The sequence below is a fragment of the Caretta caretta genome, chromosome 11 (genome assembly GCF_965140235.1).
Source record: "Caretta caretta isolate rCarCar2 chromosome 11, rCarCar1.hap1, whole genome shotgun sequence".
Lineage (NCBI taxonomy): Eukaryota > Metazoa > Chordata > Testudines > Cheloniidae > Caretta > Caretta caretta.
This window is the reverse complement of record NC_134216.1, coordinates 60,470,712-60,484,460: the sequence shown is the minus strand read 5'-3', so window position 1 is coordinate 60,484,460 and position 13,749 is coordinate 60,470,712.

Sequence of the window (13,749 nt, the reverse complement as noted above, 5' to 3'; positions counted from 1 at the left end):
TGTCTTTTAATGTGCCCGTACAGCACCCAATCCAATGACCTCTGATCTTGATTGGGAATTATGGACACCACTTTCATAATAATGATAAATAAATAAATACAAGTGGGAATATCCTCAGACTTCTGAATTAGGTTTATATCTTCATTTAATATATTGTATAGGGCTTGTACTGTACCTAAGTAAAATTTTTTGTTTTTCTTTGTCCTCTTATTAATATTTTTTACTTATATAGTGACTTCCATCTGAGAATCTGAAAGCATTTTAAAACATTAATAAATTTAGCCTAAAAATTGCCACAAATCTTGTGCTAGATTTTCTCATTTTATAGATAAGGAAACAAAGGCTGTGTCTACTCCAAGATTTTTGTGAAGTTCTCCCGCTGTTGCTCTAGCTCTAATCTACACCAGTTCATCCATTGATGCTAGCAACAGTGGAATTACCCAGGTGGTAGAAAAACAGCAGGAGATTTCCACACACACAAAAATCAATGTAGGACAGAGAGATTATATTACTTGCCCAAGGTCACAGCAAGGGCCTGATCATTCTATCACACACAACTGAAGGGATGATCAGGCCTCAGAAGTATGTGGTAAAACTGGGGTTAGAATCTGATTAGTCCCTGATTGTCTGTCACCCTAAGGCCTCTTTATACTGCTCTAAAGGAGCTTTAAATGGGATGGAAAAGGCCTCTTAAAAATACATTCTGCACACAAGGGGTCACCATGTAAGGGCTGTCCAACCTCAAGGCTTCTATAACTTATGCTGGGCCCCAGAATAGAGGGAATACAAAAATGGCTTAAAGCCATCTTTGTTTTCCTCCCGTTCCTATCCTAAATTCCAGGATGGATGAATGAAGAATCAGGCTCCCAGGTCTCTAGATTCCCAGTCTAGTACCTTAAAATGGTATCAGAAAATTTATTATGTACAAATGGTGAGCAGATATTATAGGGAAGTCAGTCAGAGACAATAAGCATAGAACCCCAGATTGTCATTTTTTACTGTCACTTTTCAGAGTTACAACCACATGTTAACCACACAACAGTCCTTCCTCTTATTTGTGGAAATGGAACTGTCAGGAAATAACCTAAAAAATAGTTTTACCTCCAAAAGAGAGAGAAAAAAATTACAGCCAATATTTTCATGGGGATGAAAAAAATGATGTTCTTCCCTGGCTTAGCAAAAGCACCTGAAAACATAGCATGCCTTCTGACTAGCTATGCCCATCAGTAGAATAGCGGATAGCTCCACCCTGTTCACCAAAACCAAGAATTTAACAATATGTTTTACTCAGCACATTTATTGCTTAGATGGTAAAAGAAAATTACAGTAATTTTATATATGATGTATATTGAAAACAAAGGGCCTGAACCTGCTGCTGTTGAAGCATAAATGGGAAAAGTCTCATTGATTTTAATGGGTGTAGGTTTGGGCTATTAATTAATACTTAGGGTTCTTACCCACAACCAAGCTGGGTTGTGATGCTTATTTTTCCACTAATTGGGAGGAAGGGGGTATTTTTAGGAAAATTAAAGTGTGTGGTTTTTTCAAGAGAAGTAGGATTTTATACCATTTTTGATATAATTTTTCCCTTCAATTATGTACAAAATTGGGCCTCAATCCTGAAAATAGCTTTGCACAGGCAGAATCGTGTATCCTCACAGAAACCCACTGAAGTCAGGGTTCTGCCCACATACAGCTCATTTCAGGACCAAGGGCTTATTAGGCTCTTCTGGAGATGAGCTCCCAGAGAGTGTGGGGTGTGCGGAATTATTAAGACTCTTCCACAAGCAATATTCAGTTTTGCAAAATGGGTAAGTTTTAAGGGCAAGATTGTTATTTGCCCAGCATGCCTCACTCCCCTGCAAAGCCTACCTATATCACTGGTCACAGCGCTGTGGTAGAGCAGAAACTGCAGAACTGCTATTTCCTTATTTTCCCTGGATGTGGAGTGGGTGGGCAGGACAAGGTCAGGTTAGGGAATGGGCTGAGTCTGGATTCCGCCACCCCAATGTAGCAGCCAGCAAAAGGGGAAGTAATACACTGCTGGCCAAGCATCATGGCAGATTCTTTCCACAGGGGGGGAAACAGGGACCAAATTGTAACTCTCAGAATCACAGTTTGTTCCCTGATCTTCTCATGGAGCAGTGAAGATTTGTGCCATCCCTTACTCAAGGCAGATTGTAAGCTAGCTCTCTAAGTATTTAGAGTACTTAAAAAAAATTCTCAGTTCTTTGCTTTGGTGATGTTTTGTAAGTTTTAACTTTAAGCAGGAAACCCAGGAAACTAGTATTCAGCAATAACAATTAAATGAAAACCAAAGAAAAATACTTGGAATAATGAAAACTCACAAAAGTGTTGCATACCAAGCTACTATGATACTCCAAATAAGAATGTGAAAAAAAGAGAGAAACTTGAAAAAGGCTAAAAACGCAAAAGATTTTCTTCTAACTAATGCTCTGGATTTCCAACGAGGGGGAAAAAATGCCCACAAAGCTGACAGTATTGTATTGAGCGAAACAGAGAAAAGTTTACTTAGTAAAATGAGATCCATGATTAGGGTTCCGGGGCACTATGGTAATACAAATAAATATATAAATAAATATATTATAGAACAAAGAAACTCTTGATACACTAAGCACAGACTCTTTGGCAGCTATTGCCCAGTGCCCCAAAAAAGGGCTTTTGTGACATGAGACATTGGGCTAGATTCTCTAGTCTATTAAGGCCACTTTGCAGTGGCAGCCCAGAGATGACCAGTGTACAGGGGAACTCTTCACTGATCTAAAGTTAGTGGAGCTGTTTCCATTGCCTCCACCAGCTGCACACCCAGTCCCAGCATAGGTATGGAGGGGTAAGTGTCAGAAGCATTGCAGGGGCAGAGCATGGGCAGGCGACATAGTAGAACGAGTTCCTCTATGCCCAGTCTTTCACTAGTGTAAGACCCCTCACCCCTGCGACTCTAGGCATGTGGCATAAGTTAGGTCTACCCCTGTGAAACCCTAACTTGTGCTGTGACTGGGCAGTTCTGAATCAGGAAGGCACAATCATCTGCCCTGTGGCTGCCGCCTTCACTACATCCATGCACAGAGCAGATGTTGAAAAGAATCAGGGATAAAGTATGTCCCATAAATCTACTGACGTCATTGATGCTGATGCATACACAAAGGTGTCTTGATATTATTAACATAAGACAAGACAGTACAAAAATTAAAGTTATTTAAACATGCCCTTGTTAATTTCAACTCCATTAAAACAACAGGTTAGAAAACTGGAAAATTACCAGGCATCTGAGGGGGAAAAAGTCATTTTCAAGCTTCAAAGAGAATATTGCAATCAGTGGAAAGTAAAAAACAATAAAATATATAAAAATATTTTAATATAATTTTAGACATATTCTTTGTTAAATACACAGTTTTCATTCACTTTTAAGAGATGTTCAGGATCGGTTATTGTTTTCCAATAATTTCTTTAGTATTGAAGCTGTATTATGTTTATTATTGTTGGGTCTCTGGAGAAAAAATGGTACCTACCTTTCATAACTGTTGTTCTTTGAGATGTGTTGCTCACGTCCATTCCATTCCAGGTGTGCGCATGACCACTTGCACAGTTGTCAGAGATTTTTGCCTTAGTGGTATTCGTAGGGTCGGCTGTGGCACCCCCTTGAGTGCCACGCCCATGCGCTGGTATATAGGCGCCACCGACCCTACACCCTCTCAGTTCCTTCTTGCCAGCAACTCTGACAGAGGGGTTGTAGGGCGGGTAATGGAATGGACATGAGCAAGACATCTCGAAGAACAACAGTTACAAAAGGTCGGTAACCATTTTTTCTTCTTCATGTGCTTGCTCATGTCGATTCCATTCTAGGTGACTCACAAGCAGTATCCAGGGAGGTGGGCTCAGACTTCACGGTTGCGTGGTTTGCAGCACTGCTATATCGAAGCCAGCGTCGTCTAGGGCTTGCTGGGTAAGTGCATGGTGAGATGTGAACGTGTGAATAGACAACCAGGTAGCGGCCCTGCACATATCTTGAATTGGCACCTGGGGCAGGAAGGCTGCCGAGGAGGTTTGCGCTCTAGTCAAGTGGGCAGTTACAATCTCCGGTGGAGGCATTTTCACCTGCTCATAGTAAAACTGGATGCAGGTGGTAATCCATGATGAAATCCTCTCGTTGGACACCAGACTACTTTTCATTCTGTCTGCCACCGCAATGAATATCTGCATTGATTTACACAATGGCTTGGTCCTTTCAATGTAAAAGACTAGAGCTCTCCTGACATCCAGGAGAGTAGAAGCAGGGAACGGGAAGCCAATGGCTCAAAGGGGGCCCCCATGAGCCACGCCAGCACTAGATTCAGGTCCCAAGGAGGGACAGGGTCCCGAACATAGGGGTAGAGTTGCTCCAGACCTTTTAGAAATCAGACTGTCATGTCATGAATGAAGACCGACCTTCCCTGGAATGGAGGGTGAAAGCCTGATGTAGTGGCCAAGTGAACCTTAACTGATTAAACGGAAAAGCCCTGGAGCTTGAGATGCAGAAGGTAGGCCAGGATCAACTGCAGCGAGACCTGTTCAGGCCTAATTCCCTGGTCCAAGGCCCAGCATGTGAACCGTTTTCATTTGGCCAGGTAGGTTGCCCTGGTGGAGGCCTTCCTGTTGCCCAACAGAACCTGTTGGACATGGGCCGAGCACTCCTGCTCTTCCACATTTAACCTTGCAGCAGCCAAGGCACCAGGTGCAGCGCTGCCAGGTTCGGGTGTAGGAGAATGCTGTGGTTCTGGGACAGCAGATCCGGCCAGAGAAGCAGCTGCAGTGGGGGCCGCCACTGAGAGGTCCAGCAGCGTGTCAAACCAGTGTTGGCAAGGCCAAGCCAGGGCTTTTGGGATTGCTTTCACCCTGTCCTGTTTGATCTTCATGAGGGCCCTGTGGATCAATGGCACTGGTGGGAATGCGCACAGGTGTACTCTTGACCCCGGGAGCAAGAAGGCGTCTGACAGGGAGCCTCTGTCAAGCTCCTGAATCGAGCAGAACGCATGCCATTTCCTGTTCTGATGGGTCGCGAACAAGTCCACTCAGGGAGTTCCCCATCTTTGGAAGATCACGCTGACTATCTCGGGATGACGTAACCATTCATGGTGAGATGAGAAGGTTCTGCTGAGGTGATCTGCTAGTACATTCCATGTCCCCGGAAGGTGTGCAACCATGAGGTGAATGGCATGCTGCACACAGAAGTCCCAGAGCTGGAGAGCTTCCTGGCAAAGGGCCGATGATCTGGCCCCACCTTGCTTGTTGTCAGGACTTGTACCATGCTGCCCTTCAGGTGGGACTGGAAAGCCTGGCAGGCCAAGCGAACCTGTCTGAGCTCCCTGACATTTACATAGAGGGAGCGATTGTCCTGCGACAAGTGGCCTTGTATGCTGAGCTCACCCAAATGGGCTCCTCAGCCCAAGTCCGAGGCGTCAGAAACCAGGGTCAGCTAAGTGGATGGGGCCATAAAGGGAACTCCCTCCAACACCGATCTGGGGTCCAACCACATTCCAGTAACAACCAGATGTGGTACAGTACTCTGACTACCAGGTCCAGATCGTGCCTGTTGGGGATGTAGATTGACGCCAACCATGCTTACACAGGCTGGAGATGAGCTGGGCATGACGGACCACATAAGTGCAAGCTGCCATGTGACCTAATAACCTCAGGCAGGTGCGGGTGGTGGTGAGCAGGTGGCCCTGTATATGAGAGATCAAGTCCAACATGGCTTGAAAACAGGTCTCTAGAAGGAAGGCTCTGGCCCGCATATGAATTCTATTAGTTGCACTGGTATGAAGGTCAATTTCTTTTCGTTTACTAACAGGCCCAAGTCGAGACAGGTGGAGCTTACCAGATCGAGATTCCTCTGCACTTGATCCCACAATCTACCCTTGATGAGCCAATTGTCAAGATAAGGATAGACCTGGACCCCTCGACATCTCAGGTAAGCGGCTACTGGGGCCATGCATTTTGTGAGTACCCATGGGGCTGATGAGAGACCAAAGGCTAGTGCCATAAATTGGAAGTGGCGCTGGCCTACCATAAAACAGAGGAACCATCTGTATCCATGGAAGATGGTGTGACAGGTTCGGTCACAGAGACCCCCTTGGGACTGTCACCTGACATGCTGAAGTTACCTTGGAGCCCATTTTCCCTGCCAGCCTGGGACTCCAGAACCCTGCCTTGTTGAGCCAGACACGCTAGCCTGCTGCAACACAGACCCAGGTCTGGTCCATGCCCTCAAAGCTGCAGACTTTAACCAAAAACTGCTCAGCAAGTCTCCTGTCTCCAGCACCCCAACACCCAGTTCCCAATGGGATCTAAACCCCAAATAAATCCATTTTACTCTGTATAAAGCTTATACAGGGTAAACTCATAAATTGTCCACCCTCTATAACACTGACAGAGAGATATGCACAGCTTATAATTAAGGTATTAATCACTTACTCTGGGTTAATTAATAAACAAAAGTGATTTTATTGAGTATAAAAAGTAGGATTTAAGTGGTTCCAAGTAATAACAGACAGAACAAAGTAAGTCACAAAGCAAAATAAAGCAAAAACACACAAGTCTAAGGTGAATACATTAAGAAACTGATTACAGGTAAAATCTCACCCTCAAAGATGTTCCAATAAGCTTCTTTCACAGACTAGACTCCTTCCTACTCTGGGCCCAATCCTTTCCCCTGGTACAGTCCTTGTTAGTTCCAGCAGACATCTTAGGGGGAAACTAGGAGTTTTCTCATGACTGGCTGCCCCCTTTGTTCTGTTCCACCCCCTTTTATATCTTTGGCACAAAGCGGGAATCTATTGTCTTTCTGGGTCCCCACCGCTCCTTCTAAATGGAAAAGTACCAGATTTAAGATGGATTCCAGTATCAGGTGACATGATCACATGTCCTGTGAGACCCCAGCCTCCATTCTTCCTGGCCTTGCCCACACGTATACAGGAATGTTTGCAAGTAAACAGCCATTTACAATCAATTGTCCTAGTCAATGGGAGCCATCAAGATTCTAAACTGCCATTAATGGCCCACACTTTGCATACTTACAATAGGACCTCAGAGTAATACTTCATATTTCTAGGTTTCAGAGTAGCAGCTGTGTTAGTCTGTATTCGCAAAAATAAAAGGAGTACTTGTGGCACCTTAGAGACTAACCAATTTATTTGAGCATAAGCTTTCGTGAGCTACAGCTCACTTCATCAGATGCTCACGAAAGCTTATGCTCAAATAAATTGGTTAATCTCTAAGGTGCCACAAGTACTCCTTTTCTTTTTGTGAATACAGACTAACACAGCTGCTACTCTGAAACCTAGAAATATGAAGTATTACTCTGAGGTCCTATTGTAAGTATGCAAAGTGTGGGCCATCAATGTCTGAGTTTGATGTCTAACTGTCACCATAGGTGAGTGGTGCCTCGTGTAGGACCTTCTTCCTGGGGATTGGTGCTGGGAGTGTGGAGATCAGTGCCACACCAGAGATCATTCATGGAGTCTGGGAGATGAGGATCTGCGCCATGAAGTTGGTGGACGGGAGGACAATTGGTGCCAGGCCTATGGTGACCGATGTCTCCTTCTGAGCCACCCATGTTTAAATTGACGGAGACCACGAACGCAGTGCTGGTGATCTAGGTCTGCCAACCAGAGACTCTGCTGCAGAGATGGAGATCTCAGTCACGGACACAGGGAATTCTGCCTCAGCTCCAGGGACTGATGGTGTTTGCTAGCCCTCTGGGGGACTCTTATGGCAGGCTTGCCCTCGTAGGGAGCCTTTGCCAGATCCAATGCCATGCACAGTGGTGGTGGTGCTGGATGGGCTTTCTGCTCCCTGGTCACCGGGAGGGCCTGGGAAGACAGTAGCCCAACAGTGAGTTTGGGTCTTGTGCCACTCCTGGGAGTCAGTGGTGGATCCCTGGGGAGACTAGTGGATCCAATCGGAGAGAAACCCCCATGTGGCTCTGGGGTGGGCAGGTGGCCTGAACTAGGTCCTTTGTCCGATATCCCTTGACCCTTTTTGCTTGGTGCCAGGGAGTCCCACTTTTTTGACTGCTTCTTGGGAACGGGCAAGGGGGAGCGGTGCCACACTGAGTCCGGTGCCAGGGGTGCACTACAAACTGAGGCCGAGGTGCTGGGTCTAGAGTCCTGCTGAGACTGTAGTCCTGTGCCGGGCGGCACGCAGCCTCCATGAGGACAGCCCTCAAACAAATATCATGCTCCTTCTGGGTTCTCGGACGAAAGTTTTTACAAATCCGACACTTGTCTTTCATGTGTGATTTCCCCAAGCACTTCAGGCAGCTGCTATGGGGGTCACTCACAGGCTTAGACCTGTTGCAGGCATAACAGGGCTTAAAACCCAGAGTCCGGGGCATGCCCCACCCGGGACAAAGTCCCCACTGGGACTCTAACTCCCTAACCACACTACTTAACAACTACTTATTAGCTAACTGTAAATAAACTATTTACAGAGCACTGAGAAATGAAGAGCAGGAAGAACTGCTATCCACTTGCTAGGCAAGGGGAAGGCGCTTCGGCCAACTGTCATGGGTGGTACAAAGGAACTGAGAGGGTGTAGGGCCGGCAGTGCCTGATATACCGAAGCATGAGCGCGGCACTCCAGAGGGCGCCACAGCCAACCCTACAGATACAGCTAATGCAAAAATCTCCAATAACTGTGCACGTAGGAGCTCACACACCTAGAATGGAATCGACATGAGCAAGCACTTGAAGAAGAACTCCTTTTATGATAGAGCTTTTGTGAGGCTGATAAATCAACACTTTAAAGTAAGTTATAAATTATACTTGGCTGCCCATCAGCTTGGTCAGAGTATTCTCATAATGTTATCCTAAATACTGGTGAAAGAGGATAATAATAAGGCCAAAGTCTTATTTTATTCATTTTTTATTTAAAAATGCATCCTTCAAAGTTGTTTGACACATAAACATGTTAAAACAATACGAAACAATGTAATAAAGACCACCTGAATAGATGGTCTCTCATCAAAATAAATATTCGCCATCTGAGCCCTTCAGGAAAAACTTTAGTAAATAACGGGGTGTGAAACATAACCTGAAGCTTCAGCTTGGACTCTATTGGATCAAGTGGGGGAAGTGAATTCGAGAGTTCAGGGCCCTCCACTGAAAATACCCTACGACTACCTGATCTAGGAACTCTTGGTGAACTGATCTCAACTGCTCTGATGCTGCATTGCAAGAGAAGTGATCTCTGGTAGCTAGGACCCAAACCTAGTATCTTATAAGACTTTACAGATCATTATTAACATCCTGAATTGCTGCCAGTGAATGAAATGGAAGCAGTACAGCATACTGAATACTAGTGTAATGTACTCCATTCGGCCAACTCTGCTGAGCAAACAGATGTAAGCTTCAGCAGAATGCAGGAAAGTAAGTAGCCCCATGTAGAGGTCACTACAACGTACTTATTGAATTATTTTAGTTATTTATATAGGCTTTCATATGGTACTCATCCCTGTTATATATAAGACATCACCCACATTAATTAATTTATCCTCACAGCGCCTCTATAAAATAAGTCTGGAGCTCACAAAGGAAAAGAACCACCCACAAGCAATCCTGGCTACCCTGCCAAAGTCCAAAGCCAACAAAACCTCATGGCAATGATATACGAGACCAGGCTCCCAGATGACCACTCTTAAAATTCTACCATCAAGTTTAAAGAAGTCATGGAGTGATTTCCCTGCCTCTGATGGAGTTCACCTTGTCTCTTGGTACAGTTAAACTATCTGTGCCTATTTTGTCCCTTGGACTCTACAAAATACTTCTGAAGAGCATATTTGTTGCCTTTGAAATATACCAGAGTGCATCAGGTGTCAGGAATTAAAAAAAAACATTTTGCAACTATTAATTAATAAGTGTTTCCAGAATCATTCTCCTCCTATATATACCATGAAGTAGGGTCAAGGCTTTATATAATCCCTAGCAAGCTGAACCTAAACTCAGCAGGAAGATTCTGTGGCACTCTGCTATGTCAAACTGGAAATTCTGTGACAGCTTTGTTTAAATTAAAAAAGGTTTTGAAGTCATTCAATATGAAAATTAATTATACAGTAATTACAATAGCCCGTGTTGTTTATTTTGATATTAAATTCAATTTATTTTATGCTGTCCCCACATTTTCAATATGCCAAATATTTTTGTACCAACAATGCATAACCGCATTCTAGAGATTGTTAGGGTCAAAACTGGAGATGTTAGCTGGATAGCAGCTTTGTTGTCCAGGGAAGCGGAAGAAGAAGTTGAGGACTGTGGGATAAGCACATTAGCTGGATGTTTCTGATCTTAAGATTATTAGCAGTGAAATAGTTAACAGTGCTGACATTTAAATTGTCATCTTCAGGTTTCATGCTGTGTGATACTTCACGTGTGATGTACAAACTGCCAGCGTGGCTCATAGCAGGCACTGTCTAGTCTGGGAGAGTATACAGCTTAGTTCATGGTAACTTTAGCCCTTCTTCATGGGTGGCGTGTATCATAGGCTGGGGGAGGCTGTGCCTCCCCAAACAGCCAGGCATGGCCCTGCCCACACTTTGCCCCCAAATCCCCCCCTTCTGTTTGGCATGGTTACACTCTCCCTGTGGGGTGGCCCAGGCTCGGGCCGCGCCACCCACTCCAGAGCTGGGGGGGGAAGGCTGGGGGCACTCTGGGGGTGGGGGCAGTAGCCTGGGGTGGGGGTTGCTGGAGGGGACTTTGGGCTTCAGCGGGGGGGAGAAGGGACATGGAAGGGGCGGGGCTTCAGGCAGAAGGGGTGGGGCTGTGGGCTAGCCTCCCCCAGCTGGCAGTTCACTTCCCGCCCATGCCCTCCTTTATTTGTTCTTTCATTGTACCTCTGAGAAGCACCTCCCATCTTCATTGAGTCCTGTGGGAAAGTCCCTTAAGGTACATCTACACAGCAATTAAACTCCCATGGCTGGCCCAGGTCAGCTGACTTGAGCTCATGGGGCTGGGGCTGCAGAGCTGTAAAATTGCTGTGTAGACATTCAGGCTCAGGCTGTAGCCTGAGCTCTGGGACCCTGGAAGGGGTGGGGGTCCCAGATCTCGATGTCCAGCCTGACCCTGAATGCCTACACAGCAATTTTTAGCCCCACAACCCAAGCCCTGCAAGCCTGAGTCAACTGACCTAGGCCAGCCATGGCCATACCGCAGGTCTGTTTTTCCAGAGTAAACATATCCTTAGTGTTTGCATGAAACTCTTGGCTTACTCATCATAATATTAAGTGGGAGATTTACCAGAGGGTGTTTGTTATTGGAAATAACACTTACTTGTTAAGTCCAACAATAACCTTGTCAGAAATAGAGATATAATGAGTCATGTCAGAATTCACCTTCTCATTGTGAACAAAAGGGGTATGTCATTATCACGATCACTTTCATATTTTCATTCTTGTCAACTATCTTATTTTTGCATTCGCTGTGGTACTTTAGAACTAGAACTAAGCATATAATTGATAGAATCCTGCTATTGTTACATTACTTTTTTTAAAAATCACTATCCACACCAGCTAGTTCCCAGTGAAAAGGCATGTTGATTTTCCAAAGCTACCCTTTCTTTTTGTTCTGTAACTGTGCTTGGACAATTAGACATAATAATATTGATATAATCAACACACAAGTTATAGAAGAAGGCTAATCGAACGGCTCAGAAAAAAAATTACACTTTGAGAACAAACCAACTACATTATTAACCTTCATAGACTTGCATTTGATTTGAGGCTGAGAAAATAGGTCAGTAAGAAGAAATGTGCATGCATGTGCAGTCATGTTGTGCTTTCAACTTGACATGGAGTTCAGGGATTGCCAAGTGCCAATCACATGTCTTATAGGAGCTATTTCCCAAGGAAGGGATGGGGGTCACGAATCTGTCACAGCACAGGTTCTTTAGCAATATTACCAAATTCAGTGGTTAAATACTACTTTAAATGACTTACTACTTTACATATTTTGAAGCTAAACTAGTAATTCCTTTAAACATGTTTCAAGATATCCTGAATATTATTAGGCTCTATGACCCTCAGCTACCCATCTTATTTCAAAGCCATTGAAAGGAATCTAAATACCTAGGAAAGAGGCACCAAGCTATGGCGTGGGAAAACTGCCCCACCTAGATGTATTCTATGTGAACTGGCACATGTTGTAGATTCTATTCTTCTGATGTGGAAAATCAGTATTTACCATATTTTCCTGAATGCAAGTCTCAAAGTCTTTGCTGTTAGATGCGTCAAAGAAGCACATTTCACTGCTGGAATCTGTCCAGTCACCAGTGCTTTAGGATCCTCAAAGATACTGGGTTCAACAGAATTGACCTCTCAAGGGCTAAATTGTGCTTGTTAGACACAGCCCACGGAAAGGAGTGGTGTCGTTCTGAACTGCCTAAGAGGGAGTACCAAGAGGCATTTTGCCTCAGCTCTCCAGTCACACTGGTCCGGGGGTAAATTTGCTCCACTCCTGTGAAGGGTGCAGTATACTCCCCATTGTATGGCTAGTTAGTCCTGGTGGATGGTGGGGGCAGAGCCATGATTCTGTCTACTCCAGACCTCTTACCACCTTCTTTTTGGCAATTAACCTCCTGGGGAAGCAATCCAGCAGCAGCCCCTGTACTCCCTCAAGAGAAGAGCCTTTTTTAGTGGCCAATCACCTCTGTCATTATTCCATCCCCACACTATGTGACCACTGAAAGTCCAGCCACAATTTATCTCTCAACCTTTAGTGTTCCCTTATATAGAATCCTCATTGCTATTTGGACCATCACTTTTAAAAAGAGAGAGAACATCTGTCTTCAGTGAATAGATATTGCTCAAACTTCTCACAGTAGTTCACCTTTGAACTGAGAAAAGGTGTGTGCAGATTCCGTCTCAAAGCAAAAAATTTTCAAAAGGCAAGAGCAAGTGAAAAGAGCGTTTAGAATGGAAATGTCTTTAAGCTATAGAGTTCACTGCCATCACAAACATTATAATGAAGGACAGACCTTAGTTGGAGACATCCCTTTCAAAGGAAAGATGCAGCTTTGAGCAATGCCTGCTCAGCATTTCTATCTTGGGTACAGTAAACACTGAGGCCACTAATACCTATCAAAGTAACGTAAGTTAAACACTCCGTTTTGTACTGTACAAAGCAAATTAGATGATCTGTTCTAGATAACACAGGAACAAAACTCTGAGTTTTTGTGGTTAGAAGGAAGCTGTTATATGTTTCCTAAATTACATTCCTGGAAGCGGTTATAAAGTTATTCCTAAATTCCATGCAACTCTCAGCACATATAGAAGTCATTATCAAATCTGAATTTTGCCCTTCCTGAGTTCCCACTAGGAGTTTAATTTAATGATGGTATAAAATGACTAATTCACACATTCTGTCTTTGTCCTCTCTAAGCCAGAGGTCACTGCCAGGACAGTGGTAGAGTTTCAAGGCCTAAACCCATATTTAGATGCTACTCGCTACTACTTTTCAGGAAATGATACATCTTAATCTTTTTCTGCTCTGGAAACTGCAAAGAATCAATAACAAATGTTTCTCTTTAACAATTTAGATTGCTCAGGCAGCCTACAAGTGCCTTCTGAGATTTAGTTGCAGGAGTGCAATGAGTCATAAAACTACCCTGTATCGGTAGGATTTTTATTCCGTACATTTTTACCTGAATCATTACATTTATTGTGTAACATTTTCAGATATTCTTTTTTCACCTGAGTCAGAG